This window comes from Pseudopodoces humilis, chromosome 13, assembly GCF_049639895.1.
Source record: "Pseudopodoces humilis isolate 2021_Gansu_Grassland_sample_001 chromosome 13, ASM4963989v1, whole genome shotgun sequence".
NCBI lineage: Eukaryota > Metazoa > Chordata > Aves > Passeriformes > Paridae > Pseudopodoces > Pseudopodoces humilis.
Window position 1 is genome coordinate 1,042,224 of NC_142212.1, and position 16,062 is coordinate 1,058,285.

At 44.1% G+C, this 16,062-nt stretch overlaps 2 pseudogenes; both read left to right on the forward strand.

Annotated features, from left to right (window-relative positions):
• Positions 1–9,055: 9,055 nt before the first annotated feature.
• LOC148183185 (endogenous retrovirus group K member 8 Gag polyprotein-like) lies at positions 9,056–10,375 on the forward strand (annotated as a pseudogene).
• Positions 10,376–14,490: 4,115 nt separating this feature from the next.
• LOC148183186 (syncytin-A-like) lies at positions 14,491–15,690 on the forward strand (annotated as a pseudogene).
• Positions 15,691–16,062: the final 372 nt, after the last annotated feature.

Genomic DNA, 16,062 nt, shown 5'->3' on the forward strand with positions numbered 1-16,062 from the left:
CAGGTTGTTCTTTAGTTCCTTTTAAATCTTAAAACAGAGAATAACTGAAAAAATTGGTAAAAACACAACATCATAATAACAACATAAAATTTCTGTTGGCAAACTGTCTGTGTAGTGTTCAGACACAACTGTGTCCTGACAGCTCCACTTCTGATCTTGTTTGGAGTACCAAGGTTGGGTGGTGACGTCTGTGTTTACTGGATCTCATGTTTTCAGAGGCAGACAGTCTGGTCAGATGAACAGGTGACCTTTTTGAACCTGCCAACAGAACACAGACAATTCTGCCCTTGAAGTCAATGAAGCATTTTGGTTTAGCTGTGGTACACCCAATTGTAAATTTAGATTATATAATGTTTCTAAATTTTATATATATATATTTCACTATTGTGGTCCAAATTTCTAATGCACCTATTACTCTAGTCAAATGCTTCTAAGGCATCAATTTCCCCCATTTATTTTTTTAAAAAAATAAAATGTGATGTACTTCTGTCATACACATCAATATCAACACAAAACCATATACACAGAGAATAAGAAAAAAACTTATAGCAGTTAAAATCAATCAAATCATAAACATTATTAATAACATATATAATATAAAGCTACCACTAACCACTAAAATACTGCACCAGCATCTTGGAGTCTGCAAACAAACAAAAAAACAATCAGTGAAGGATTGGATAACCACCTCCAGAAATGATTCTCCAAGCTCACTTCAAAATTGATCCAGTTGTCATATTAATAGGGTCAAATTGCCAAGTCAAAAAGTGACTCAAATACTGATTTGGTGCAGAAAACATCTGGATCTGTTGGCAAACATTCTGTCCAGGTCAAGTCAAGGCTTGGCTAGGGCCTTAGGCTTTAAACTGGAAAGATGCCTCTTAACTCATTTTTAAAACAAGGTTCTCAGTAGTAGCAGCTATGAGATGCTTACAGCACAGCAAACTGTTAAAATGCATTTGTACAAAGCAAATGATCAGAAGCCTCAGGTACCAGACCAATTCAACCATTCAGCAGTTGGTTTAATCTGAAGCCTCTCCCATGGCAGCTGACCCTCAGCAATGGTACATTTTCTTGGAATTCTGGAAACACTGAAAAATAATAAAGCTATAACAAACAAAAACTGCAGAGATTGCAACAACCAATAGAACTTCCAATGAAGTCAAGGGTGTCACAGACTGCATTCACTTTTATCCACAAGCAGGTGTTCATCAGTGTTCTATCACAGCTGTTTCAGTTGTAGTCATCTTCATCTCTCTAGGAAAAATAAATATACTTTACAGTTTAAAAAAATACCTTTAACAAAACAAAGAACAATTCAAATTAAACAATATTTAAACCTAATAAAAATTAATTATGACAAAAGGAAATAACAAAACATAACATTAAAGGAATATTAAAGTTATAAAACTTAACTTAAGAACTTTCAAACTTAAACATAATAAAACTTAATTTTGGTTAATTCTATTAAAAATATCTATTAAATAATAGCATAACTTAATCTCATTCTGTTACTACAAAAAGGCAACTAAAAGTTTGCTATATACCTTTTAAACACAATATAACAGTAATATGGATTCACTATAAAGATTATAAAAATGTAACAAATACATCACAATTCTATGTCATTTGGCTTTAAAATAACTCACAATCATTGCAAATGTTACTAAAAACACTTATTCATAACAGGAATTTGCCTAGTACATGCTTAAGTTGGTTAGGATTTTAAAGTGCAGTTTTTCTAGAGAAAAGCCACAACAACACAGGATTTGGCAAGCTGCCATTCAGCTTTTGTAGCACTTTTCATTAACATCAAGTCCAATCTTTTAACTAAAATCCAAAATCCAAATTGGTATATATGCAGTTATATATGTTTTATATAACAAAGGGACTCACATTGAAATTACCTTATTAAAATTGTGGAAAAAACAAAAAAATGGGAACTTTGTCTTGCACAGTGAAATTCTCCTAGCTAATTATTTTTTAAACCATAAATCTCTTTTGTAAATAACATTAATTGGAAGGCTGTTCTACTAGCAACTGTAAATCATTCAATATTTTAACATTAGGTTTTAAAACTAATTATTGCAAGGTAACTTTTACTTCTGTTAATATTCACAACAAATTCTCTAGTAAAATTCTAAAAAACTGCAACTACATAAATTCATAATTACTTAAAATGCAAAATTAATGCTAAAAGAATATATAAAAACATTTTAAAAAAACAATAAATCATGACTTTTTAACAAACTGGATAATGTCCTGGTGCTTTTTCTTAGAGAGGGAGCAGGGGGGTGAACTGCCTGCTCTGCTGCTGCTCTGCTGCTGTTATCTCTAGAAGGTTTGAGTAATGTCTCCATCATCCCCCACATACTCTCGCAGAGAGGAAAAACGAAGAGAAAGAAAAAACCTCACAGAGTTTACTTTAACAAATGCAGTTCTTTCTCTCAATATTTCTCTCAATGTTCACAGATAGAGGAAAAAGGGCACGATTTTACAAAAGCAGGCAATGTTACACAAAAAGCCTCTCAGGGCCAGGTGGTAACAATGGTGACCATTGCAGCTTATCAGCTTTTAATTAGTGATAAATTTCGAAGTTAGCAATTTTTTGGCTGTTTTGTCTCTCTTTGAAGCTGTCTGAGCCATCTTTTTCTGCTCAACTGCTCCTGTAATAGTTCAGCGTGGCCTTGGAGCTTCTTCTGCACTGCCTCTGCCTTGGGTGTGCCTCTGTTCTCTGCACATACCTCAGTGCTTTCCCCCATGTCCCCCTGGTTCGGGTAGAAACCAATCTAAATTTGGCTTCTTTTCTTCCAGGGTAGTAAAGCTGGAACTTAAATAAGATTGTAGTGTTAAAAGTGACTCCAAAAGTGAAGCAAATAGTTCAGGATGTATCACATCCTGCCATAACTGAACAGATTCTGTTTGTTGTTTCAGCGTTTGTTGTGAAGTTTCTTTCTCCTTATTTTCTTCTCTCTGACTCTCCCTCCCTCTCTCAAAGGATGGCGTAGACAGGAATGCTCGCCCAGCAGTGGGAGGTAAAGGCATCTGCTGCTGTGACGCAGGTAGAATTACGGGTCTCATAGCCTCAGCATATCTCGCTTTTCTCTTTTTTAAGGTATTAATTACAATCTGCCAAGTTGGACTGAGAGACAGAGTGTCCTTGCCTTTCCCTGTAATCCTTGTTTTCCACAACAAATCTCCTATGTCTTTCCATTTTTCCATGTGCCCACGCCTATTATCTCTAGCCCATAGAATGAGCTTGTCCAGGTCTTATCCCCTGACTGCATTGCCTCGTTTAATGAGAATACTCAGAAGCAGCTTTTTCGCTGCTGCAAACTAAATTTCCATGCTAGCAGTGCATGGTAGGGGGAGGTCGCGACCCCTCACTTACTCCTCCGCCTTCAGTCTCCCCCAGTGACTTGCCTCCTTTTTCCGCGTCTCACCTCGCCGCGTCTCACCGGGGAGCCTGAGCTGCTCCTGCTGCCGCTACCAAGCCCTGGCCCTGCCTGGGGCTCAGTTCAGAGCTGCTGGCAGCTCCAGGGAGACCTTTCTCCCCTGACTGCCATGCAAGGGGCTCCTTCCATCCCAGTGTGGGGCCACTACTGGCACATGGTCCCCCTGCCCCTGCTCCTGAGTGGAAGGCAGAGATGAGGGAGTGCCTTGGAGGGCAGCAGTCACCCAGGTGCACTCCCTGCCACTCCAGACTAAAGGAGAATCTTGAGCACTGTCTAGGACCTGTCCTGTCCTTCCTTTCTTTGCAGATGAACCTGTTAATGAAGGTGATCTGGCTTACCATCCCATGTCCTGAACTGTGCCCCTGGGATCCAGGAGTGATTCTCTGGGAGATGGTGAGGGTAAGTCAAGGCTTTTCCCACTGGGAGAGCTGCCACCTCAGAGCCCAAAGGTCAGCCCCAAGAAACGGGACTCATGCACCAACATCACTCCTGCTACAGCTGCTCCCAGAGCTGGCCCTGAGTGCCCAGAGGCCCAAGGCACAGGAGCAGCCCCGAGTGGGAGCCCTGCCATGAGCCCAGGGCCACAGCCAGCCCTGGCTCCCAACTGGGCAGGGCCTGCACTGGCTCCTGACAGGGCCTGGCTCTGTCCCCTTGGGCTGGGGGAGCTGTCACAGGGCAGGGAGGGTCAGGGGTGGCTGTGGCTGCTCAGGGATGGCTTTGGCCTGAGTCCCTGGAAGGAGCCACTGCCCAAGCAGCTGTGCTGTCCCTGGGCTCTGCTCCCAGCCTTCTGGGCTCTGTTGGGTGGCACAGCCTGTGCCAAGGGGCAGCAAGGTGCCTGCAGGCCCCAGCTCTGGGGGAAACAGAGAATGTCCGTGTTGCCGCTGAAGATGAATAGATCACACGGACACAGGTCAAGGTGTGGTGAAAAGAAGAGAGAGTTTATTTTTCCTCCCAGGATTTATAGGTTTCTGACCACAGCCAGGGATTGGGTGGTCAGGATAACACTTTCCCACTGCACTGGCCATGAGAGATATCTATCACAAGACGTGTAACAGAAAGAATGTACACATATCTATGTTTACAGTTACTGTCCTGGGAAAGTCTTTAGAAAATGATGTTAGCAAGCTCAGAAGCTGAGTTTTCAGGGTGACATCTCACCCTTTTTGGTTTAACAAAAAGAAAAGGAAAAAGAAAAATGAACAAAGAAACTAGCAACATTATAAACAATCAAAAGGATAAATAATAGGAAAATACAATACTCCATACAATCAGAAGGCTGTAATTTCCGGGTGATATCTCACCCTTTTGTTATTACAAAAAACAAAACAAAACAAAAAAAAAAACCCAAAACAACAAAAACCCAAAAAAATAAATGGAACAAATGTCAAACATCAACACCTGCTTGTGGGTGGCTCCGAATTTGGTCACGGAGGCAGAATCCATGGCCAAATTGAAAGGTGCCTGGGAGAACTTCTGGAATGCTATGACAGCAGCCTGTAATTCCATCAATTGGGCTGATCCAGCCTCATGGCTCTCTAAAACCTGCCACTCAGATCCATCCTTCCAGGTAGCAATGGCATTTCCAATGCTTTCATCGGCCAATGATATCTGTGGAATGCAAATCTGGAGTGGCAATGAAAAAACCAGCGACATCAATGGAAAGATTAATGTAATAAACTTGAGGAGCAGAAACTGCTCGCAGAACTTCCTCCAGCATCTACTGTGCCTGTGGGGTCAGTGTCAGAGGTGACTTTAAATCAGAGTACCCCTTTAATAGACCAAACAAGGGAGACTGTTGTGTCATGGTCAGTCCCATATAGGGACACAACCATGTAAAAGTCCATTAATATCTGGACATCATTCATGCAGTGTCTGCACTGAATGCAAAAAAAATAATTGCACCTCCAGATGCGGGACTGTTTATCCCAGCATTATTTTGACCCTCAAATAATTTCAGGGAGGTTGTAGAGACAAGCAGCAGGAAACTGCTCGCAAACTCCAGAGAGGGCTAGAGCCCCATATCATTGGCAAATACCGGTAAATTTTCGCGTGCCTTATGGCAAAATCTCCATTGATATCTCTGTGTGGGCTGAGCATTAATGATAGCTGGCACCAAAAAGACAAATTTCGGTCTGTCATCGGGATGCAAAGGAATTGCAAAGAAACAATCCTTCAGATCCACAGTGAGGACTAGCCAATCAGCAGGAAGCATGGCAGGTGAAGGCATGCTAGCCTGCAACATCCCCATGCTTTCCATCATAGCATGAACTTTCTGGAGGTATTGCAGCAGCCTCCATTTCCCAGACTTTGTCTTGATACAGAAAACAGGAATGTCCCAGGGACTGGCTGAAGCTCCAGATCACTGTGATCCAACTGTTCCTGCATCAAGTCACAGAGGGTGACTAGTCTATCATGAGAGAAAACAACAGAAAATGCTGAACAAAGAGTCAGTCTCAAGTTCTTCTTTGCATAGAATGTGTCAGCATTGGGTCCAAGGGTCACTTGGGGCCCGTCAGCAAACCTGACAATCGTGATGTCCATGCCAGTGTCAAAACCCGCGGAGGCTAATCTTTGACAGCATCTCACCAAGGATGGACAGGGTGCAGACCCGTTCAGGATGATCCCTGGCTGTCAGAACAGCAGTCCGTGAACCCAGGGAGGTCCAGGGAACCCGAAGCCACCATCTCCCCGCACCTGGTTCTCAGCTCTGCAAACATAAGACTCAAAAGGCACAAGGTGAGCAAATCCGGGTCCTGCAGGGATAGGAACAGGAGGGGTGAGTGTGGAACCCATGGCAGAAATGCACCCCAGGAAATCCGAATCAATGTCCCCTAGGTGAGCAATGATGCCCTGAGCAGTGATATTCAACCACGCCACAAAAGAAGAGCACTCATGGCCTCACCCACCGGACCAAAGCATTCGGAAGCACATGGAATGCCTGATATGCTCAGTTGCACAGTCACCTGACAGGAGGACAAAGTCCACAGGCCAGCCAAAGAAGCTCCAGCAGCCTGGGGCCCTTTGCCTGTGGAGGCCACCGGCTTCGCCCCAGCAGCAGCACCACTGGAGTCAATAGTAACCAGTGCAGGACCTTGGTCTGCCGTGGCCGCAGGAGGCGATGGGGGAGGGCCGCCTCCAGCTGCAGGCACGGGCGATGCCTGGGAACCCAAGGCGGGGTGGGTTGTAACCAGCTCAGCACGACCCACCTCCAGCACCGGGGGGGGACCGAGGCACAGTAGAGGCACAGCCCGCAGAGCCGTGGCACCATCCTGCTCCAATGCCAGGGAACAACCCAGGCTCGCAGGAGGGGAAACCCACAGCATGGGGCCAGCCTGGCATCCGCACAACTTGCAGCACCCATCCCCACACCCCACGAATCCGGCGCGGGGTGGGCAGCATTCAGAATCGTCCCTGTGATTCCTGTGATTCCCCATGAACAGTGATTCTTCAGGGGCGAAAGGTCCAAGAAGCGGTGCCAGCCGCTCCTCCACTGGAACAGCGTGCGCAGCCGCCAGCGCGGAGACTGGGCCTGGCCCGTCCCTCACCGTGGGGCAGGACACAGCCCAGCCACAGAAGGGACATGGGACCGTCCCTGAGGTATCCCCCAGGGCCGGCGCCGCCCCCGGTTCAGGCAGCCCCTCATCGGTCTGCGCCGCGAGGGCACATGGAGGAGGAGACCCTGCCCCGGGCCTACACCGTCGGGGCGCTGGCTGAGGCGACGTTACGCCCCCCGGTTCGGCAGCGCCCCCGACTGCTCACTGGCAAGGATCCAACCCTGCCTCAGGCTTACACCTCCGGGGCATCGGCCGAGGTGGGGTCAAGCCCACCGGTCCCGCGGCACTCCCATTCAACCTGCTGGGGACCCCAGTGATCCCGGGGGGAGTTGACCTCAGGATCCGAGACACAGCTGCCCCCTGGCTCTGTGTCACTGCGGGACAGGGAGATCCCCACCCTGCTCCCACAGCCAGAGCCAGAGCCAGACCTCTCACTCAGGGCAGAGGAAGCAGCTCTCGATCTGTCAGAAGAGGATGAGCGACTACCCAGAAGGCGGACACAGCGTCACCAGATCCCCAGCAGCTGGGGCTCATAATCGACCAGCAGAGCCTCGAGCAGGGAATCGCCTAAAGTGTCCCAAGCCGACTTCAAAAAAATCTCCTCAGCCACAGGGAAAAACCCCTCAATTCTCCCATACTCATACAATTGCTGAAAGTCACCATCCGAAACATCAATCCCTTTCTGATCAAACACCGCACACCATATTTCCATAACCAGGCCCTCCGTAGGTGAGAGCCCAAAACCAGCCATATCCACAGGCTAGACAGTACCCTGCAACTGTCACCTGCAGCACACGTCGGGGTTCACCAGATGTTGCCGCTGGTGCTGAATAGATCACACGGACACAGGTCGAGGTGTAGTGAAAGGAAGAGAGAGTTTATTTTTCCTCCCAGGATTTATAGGTTTCTGACCACAGCCAGGGATTGGATGGTCAGGATAACACTTTCCCATTGCACTGGCCATGAGAGATGTCTGTGGAGGAATGGCTAGAGAACAAAGGTCATATTCCCATGCAGCAGTTAGCTGGGAAAGAGTTAGACAATGGAGTACAGTTGGTGTGAGATGTTGCAAAGTTCAGGAAGGCCTTAGTGATAACTGTTAACTGAGAACAGGATGCTGTGATCAGAAGAATGTGAATTCAGCATAGATGAGCGATCACAGGAATGTAGAATTAGGTGGAGTTGACCTTAAATGAAATATCCAATAATGAGCTTTCTTTTGCACTATGTATGAGCCTAATTACTGATGCTATATAAGTGGTTTTAGAGTTGCTAATAAACGAGACTTGCTGATCATTCATATTGAGTGCTGCATTTTCTCCCGCCGAACTCGTCAAATGGTGCCCGATCAACCGGGACCTTTGGGACCTTTGGGACCTTTGGGACTTTTGGGACCCTAGAGACCCTTGGGACCTTTGGAACCTTTGGAACCTTCAGGACTTTAAATAGCAGTCGGAGTTGGCCAAGGGAGTCGGCGACAGGGGACGGGGTCCTTTGCAGCAAGGACGGCGAAAAGCAACAGCTGTGCTGCATTCCAGGCAACCTCATCGGAGAGTCCTGATCGCACAGTAGGGTTGCCGCGTCCAGGCGACCTCAGAGGAGAGTCCTGCCGTAATGTGCTGCCGAAACCTTGTAAGGGCTGCAACAGCGCTGACGGTAAGATGGAAAGGCAAGCAGCATATGATTTATTTACCTGCTTTTTAGAAAAGCGACAGGTTGAAGATTTTAATTTGAGCAAGGAGCTTCCTGGACTTCTTGCTTATGGGTATGCTCAGGGTTGTTTTCAGAATCCCCATACAGTCCATGAATTAAGTGAGTGGTGAAAATTTGGAGATAAATTGTGGGAAGCTACTTTAGATGATGATAAAACTGCTAAAAAATTGGGAAAACTGTGGCGGACAGTTCATAATGTTCTTTTGCAGTATCAGGCTGAACAGGCAGCTGCCACAAAGGCATCTGCAGCTATGTCAAAAAATAGATTATTAGAGGGAATTAATGAGTGTCCGTTGCCACCAGCCACAAACACAGTAATCTTGAACCCCCCCCATGCAGTCACTAACCCCTGCTGCAGCTGCTAATCCTTTTGTGCCATCTCAAATTCCTTCACCTACTAACCTTGATTCTGGAACGGAGCCTTCGGCACCGTTACCATCCTCCCCTATAGGAAATAAATCTGTCCCTGGGGTAGGGCGTGACTTAGGTGAGGCTATTGCACGGGAAAGAAGAGAGACATGGGCTACGTTAGCATGGAATATTTTGCAAGAGGGAGATCAGGATTTAGTAGACGCTGTATTAGAAGTAGCATGTCCCGTAACCTTTGCACCAATGCAAGGGGGAGGAATACAAGCTCAAATTACAGCTTTAGATTGGAAATGGTTATCACAGTTGCGATCTACAGTCAGTCAGTTTGGAGTGACCAGTGAACCGGTTAGACAGATGATTGATTATTTGTGGGGTACACAGATTTTGTTGCCTGGAGATTGTAAGAGTATTATGAAATTGATTCTTAGTCAGCATCAGCAGTTGTTGTTTAATGCACACTGGCAAGCTTATTGTCAAGAAAGTGTAAATGTGCAAAGGCAGGCAGGTGATCCACTGTATGGATTAACTTTGGAAGAACTTATGGGATTAGGAGCATATAGTCAAGTGGAAGCACAAGCTATTTTGGGACCAGATAAGTTGAGAGAAGGAATATGGTTAGCGCGAGCTGCGTTTGATCGGATCAAGGAGCCAGGAGGTATTCCATCTTATATGGGCATTAGACAGGGGCGAGATGAGCCATTTGGAGCATTTATTGATAAAGCAGCTTCAGCTATAGAGTGAGCAGGTGTTCCTGAATATATGAGGGGAGCATTATTAAAACAATGTGCCTTACAAAATTGTAATCCAGCAACCAGGTCAATTTTAAATTCCCTAAATGCTAATTGGACTATTGAGGAAGCATTAGAGAGAATGTCTAATATACCAGTGGGCTCACAGGCAATGTTAGTCCAAGCAATTAAAGAACTAGGATGAGGGTTAGAAAAGTAGGCTGCATCTAATCAGAGTCAAGTTTTAGCAGCTCTTGCACCCCTACAAGCGGCTACAACTAACCATGGCAGGATTCCAGCCTCCCGATTCAAATGTTTTCACTGTGGCAACCTTGGACATATTCGGAAGGAATGTACTGTACCATCTGTTTGGTGCAATCAGTGTCGGTCCAATACCCACGCTGATAGTGTTTGCCGCCGGAGATCGGGAAACGGGAAGGCCAGCGCGAGAAGCCGCCGCGCCAGGACACAAATAGCAGCTGCCGGAACATCAGTGCAACTTCCCTCCAGCCTGCCACAGCAGGGAGCCTCGGCCTGGACCTGGCAGCCTCAGTGACTGTGGATTTATTAACATCACAACCCTACAAGATTCCCACTGGAATTATTGGACCAGTGATAATAAATGGAAAAGTTATGGGTGCAATAGTGTTGGGACGTTCATCTGCTAGTTTAATGGGACTGTTTATTTTACCTGGAGTAATTGATGTGGACTATTCTGGTGAAATATATATCATGGCATATACACTGGCACCACCAGCCAGAATTGATAAGGGACAGCGAATTGCACAATTGGTGCCGCTGCCACAATATACCCATCAATTGACACCATTGAAAAATCAATCAAGGGAAACGAGTGGATTTGGTTCTACAGGAGGACTTACATTGCTTACCCTGGACTTAAACACTCGACCCAAGCGAACAGTTGTTTTCAATTATAATGGAGAATCCCACCAATTAGAAGGACTATTGGATACTGGGGCGGACTCAAGTATTGTTGCTCCACAATATTGGCCCCAAGAATGGCCTTTGTTGCCTAGTATGGTTACTGTTACAGGGGTGGGAGGCTTAACTTTAGCAAAAAGGTCTCCACAAATCCAGATTCAATTAGATGGAAAGGTCATCAATTCTGTTTTGTCAATTGTTCCATTACCAGACAAAGTTCAATGTCTAATTGGACGAGATATTTTATCACAACTTGGTGTTGTTTTGACCAATGAGCACCCTTTAGAATAGAGGCCATTGTTTGGACTTTCCCACTCCCACTTAAATGGATAATTCAGGAACCAGTATGGGTTGAACAGTGGCCTTTAAAAAGGGAAAGTCTCCAACAAGCTCACCAATTGGTGCTGGAACAATATCAACAAGGGCATTTAAAGTTGTCAACAAGCCCTTGGAATACTCCAATTTTTGCTATTAAAAAGAAATCTGGGAAATATCGATTGCTGCATGACTTACGTGCAGTAAATGAACAAATGGAGCCAATGGGGGCGCTACAACCTGGTTTGCCCAATCCTGCAATGTTGCCAAAAGACTGGCCCTTGTTAATAATTGATTTAAAGGACTGTTTTTTCACTATCTCACTGCATGAACAGGATACTTGCAGATTTGCTTTTACCTTGCCTTCATTAAATCGAGCAGAACCAGACAAGAGATTTGAATGGACAGTTTTACCACAAGGTATGCGTAATTCTCCTACCTTGTGCCAGCTTTATGTTGATAATGCTTTGCAGCCACTACGTCTTCGATGGCCTACAACTATTATTTATCACTATATGGATGATATTCTTTTTGCTCAGTCACAACCTTTTGCAGATAAACAAGTTAAGGACATTCAAACACAACTATTTCAGAATGGACTGGTTGTTGCACCTGAGAAAATACAGCAGTCATTTCCATGGAAATATCTCGGGTGGACTTTAACTGAGCAATATGTTGCCCCTCAGAAACTGTCATTAAACACGTCACTTCATACTGTTCATGATGCTCAGCGATTGCTGGGAGATTTACAATGGCTTAAACCTGTTGTGGGTATTCCTAATGAACTTTTACAATCCTTACAACCTTTGTTAAAAGGCACTGATCCTACAGCACCTATACAGGTTACCAGTGAACAACAAGAAGCTCTCAATAAAATAATGGACTGTATCCAGACAGGTGTTGTTCATAGACGAGATCCAGACTTGGACATTAACCTTACTGTATGGTTTGGACCTCAACATCTCATTGGAGCTTTAACACAGCAACAAAAGAAAACGGGGGAGATATGGGTATTAGAGTGGTTGTTGCCACCACTACAACAGAGACATACCTTAATTCAAAAAATTGAAATTTTAGCAAATTTGATAAAACAAGGGCGGAAGCGATTGTGGCAAATTATGGGTGCAGATCCAGCTGTAATTCAGATACCAATATAAAAGGACATTTTAAACTGGTATTTAATTCACAGCTCCACATTGCAAGAAGCATTGCTTGACAACAGCAGTGTAGTCAGTACTGAGGAAGTGCCTCGAATACCACTACGAAGGATAGGCCAGCAGAATTGGATTGAAAAGCCCAAACGATCATTTGTGCCATTACCAGGGGCATCAACTGTGTTCACTGATGCTGGAAAGAAATCTCGTACAGCTGCTGCTACATGGCAAGATTCAGAAGGAAAATGGAATCATCATATTATTCCAGCTCAAAAGGAGGACACATTACAAACTCTGGAATTGGTTGCTGTTGTTTGGGTTTTGGTGCAGTTTAAGGGTCCTGTTAATGTGGTAACTGATTCATTTTATGTTGCAGGAGTGAGTGAACGTATTGAAAATGCAGACATTAAGGAAGTAAAAAACCCTCGTTTATATGAACTGTTTTTGCAGCTTCAAAGAGCAGTAAAGCTGAGGACTGCTGCCTTTGCTATTATCCATATTTGTAGCCACAAATGGGATGTGGGTTTAGGAGAAGGAAATGCTAGGGCAGATCGATTGGTTTCATTGACACAAAATAGTCCTGTCCCACCACAGACATTAGCTAGAGAAGCTCATGCCATCTTTCACCAAAATGCAAAATGTCTCCATCGGGAGTTTCAGATACCTTTAGAAGAGGCTCGGGCTATTGTCGAAGCATGTCCTATTTGTAGTTTTCACAATCAAGGCAGTGGATTGGGTCTTGGGGTAAACCCTAGAGGATTACAGGCTAATGAGTTGTGGCAAATGGATATTACTCATGTTGCAGAGTTTGCGAGAGTTAAGTATGTACATGTCACCATTGATACTTATAGTCATTACATCTGAGCTACAGCTCAATCTGGTGAGAAAGCACGGAATGTTGAGCGGCATTTAGTAAGTTGTTTTGCAGTCATGGGAGATCCACGATCTATTAAAACAGACAATGGGCCTGCTTATTGTAGTAGTAGAATTAAGCAAGTGATGCAATCATGGGGAATCAAACACATAACAGGGATTCCACATTCCCCCACGAGTCAGGCAATAGTAGAACGAGCTAATGGTACCTTAAAACAATATCTGAACAAATTTAGGGAGAATAAAGATCCACAAGAATGATTATTGCTTTGTTTATTTGTTCTAAATTTTTTATGTATTTTTGGAAACAGTGATTTGCCTGCAGCAATACGTCATAGTGTGCCTGAAGCAGAGAAAACTCAAAGTCCAATATGGGTTCGCTATAAGGATCCAAAAACAGGACTGTGGGGAGGTCCTAGCAAGGTACTGTACTGGGGACGTGGTTATCTTTGTGTGTCTACCCCCACAGGGCCTGTCTGGGTGCCAAGCCGATGGACTAAACCTGCTGATCCCAGGGATTTACCTTCAGCTGATCCAGAAAATTTATCAGATACTTCTCATTCTCTACCATCAACATAGAGACGGGATTTGATGAAATCTCACATGAAAATCTTGTGTACAGTACCAAATTGTGAATGTTATCCTTTTGTATGTTACATTTGTAAAGTGTGTAAGGAAAAGTGGTGGATACATTCTAAGTGGGGTTGATCCCCAAGAGGGATTTGTACAGAGTGTTACAACTTTGAAAGAAATTTAACTGAGATTGCATTACAGGAAGGTGTGCAAACAGGACAATTTGAGAAAGGATCTGATAGATGGTGGGAGATTTTTGCTTTTGGGATAAATCCAGAAAATTATTGTTATCATCCTGATACCCCTTTACCATATATTATTGAAATAACCACAATACGTTGTCGTAAGACACTGACACAAGTCAAGTGTGATATCCCAGGGGTAAAAAATAAAAATTGGGAGCAATTTTTAAAACAGCAGTCTCGAGAGAAAGGGTCTTTCCCTGAAAGTTATCCCTGCTGCCGAGAAGATGGAACACCCCGTGGTTCGAAGCAACCGAATCGACGGGCGAGGCAGAGGGGTAAAAGAAAAGGGAAGCAAGATCTCACATGGGATCCAGCCAAGATGCTGGCTGAACTGCCGCAATCCTTTTAAAGTCCTTAAAGGACTACCTCTGATCAGGTTGTTGTTGTGGTTTACCATGATAAAGGGAAATGAAGGGTTTTTGATTGACATGGATGAGAGACAAAATATGTGGATAACGTGGGCTAATCAAACTGGACAGGATAATTTTTGCCTTTCAATGGCTACCCCTTCAGATCCTTTTTGAACTTGTTTAGTGGGCGCACCTTTAGATGATTCACTCAATGCCACAATGTTTAAAAACTGGACAAAGAATTGGAAAACACCCAAGGAAGCAAACAAAACATTATGTGAAATTCCATCAGGTAGATTCAGGATCGATATCTGTGACACAGGCTTAATTCAGGCAAATCCCATTGGAGCTCAAAATTGGTACATTGCTACAGGTTTAAATGTTACTGGGTCAGAACCACAAGAGTTAAGACTATTAGGTTCAGCCCCTAGCAATTACTGTTTAACTTTTGTCAATTGGGCTAGGAGTAATCATGCAAAAAGGTCTCATGGGCCAAATGGTACAAATGTTTCTCCACAAAATTTGCTATATTTGCAAAATAATCATGCATACTGTGGCAATTGGTCTCACAAAGTAAATTCTAGCAGAACACCTTTACAATTACCACCTGGTATTTTTCTAATTTGTGGAGATTGTGCATGGCAAGGACTGCCAGCAAACATTAATGGAGGGCCTTGTTATTTTGGGAAATTGACATTGTTTGCACCCACTATACAGCAACTATTAGGAGCCAATAGAACCAGGTTACGAAAAAGGAGAAGTGTGTTTCAGTTGGGACCAGAATGCAAAGATCAGGTTGAGCTTTGAGAACGTCCTACAGTGATTGTGTCATCTATTTTTACACCTGGAGTATCTAGTGCTCAAGCCTTAACACAGTTACGACGACTGGCATGTTAGACAAGAAAACAGTTTAACATGACATCAAAGGTTTTATCTGATTTGCTTTTGGATATGAACAGTGTTAGGCATGCTGTATTGCAGAATAGAGCTGCTATTGATTTTTTGCTATTAGCACAGGGCCATGGCTGTGAAGACTTTGATGGGATGTGTTGCATGAATCTTTCTGACCATTCAGTGCCTATTCATGCTCATCTTCAACAACTACAGAGCAATATGAAAAAATTAACCATGGAAACAAATCCATTAGAAGAATGGTTTCAATCCCTAGGTCTCACAGGATGGTTAAAAAATTTAGCACAAATGGCAATTGTTGTTATATTGATCATTGTGATTGTGTTACTGTTTATTCCTTGCATACTGCAATGCTTGCAAAACATGGTAAAGAAAGCTACTTCTACAGTTTTGTTAGTACAAAAAGAAAACAGGGGAATTGTGGAGGAATGGCTAGAAAGCAAAGGTCATATTCCCATGCAGCAGTTAGCTGGGAAAGAGTTAGACAATGGAGTACAGTTGGTGTGAGATGTTGCAAAGTCAGGGAGGCCTTAGTGATAACTGTTAACTGAGAACAGGATGCTGTGATCAGAAGAATGTGAATTCAGCATAGATGTGCGATCACAGGGATGTAGAATTAGGTGGAGTTGACCTTAAATGAAATACCCAATAATGAGCTTTCTTTTGCACTATGTATGAGCCTAATTACTGATGCTATATAAGTGGTTTTAGAGTTACCAATAAATGAGACTTGCTGATCATTCATATTGAGTGCTGCATTTTCTCCCGCCGAACTCGTCAGATGTCCATCACAAGACGTGTAACAGAAGAATGTACACGTATCTGTGTTTACAGTTACTGTCCTAGGAAAGTCTTTAGAAAACTAAAGGAAGCCCAGAA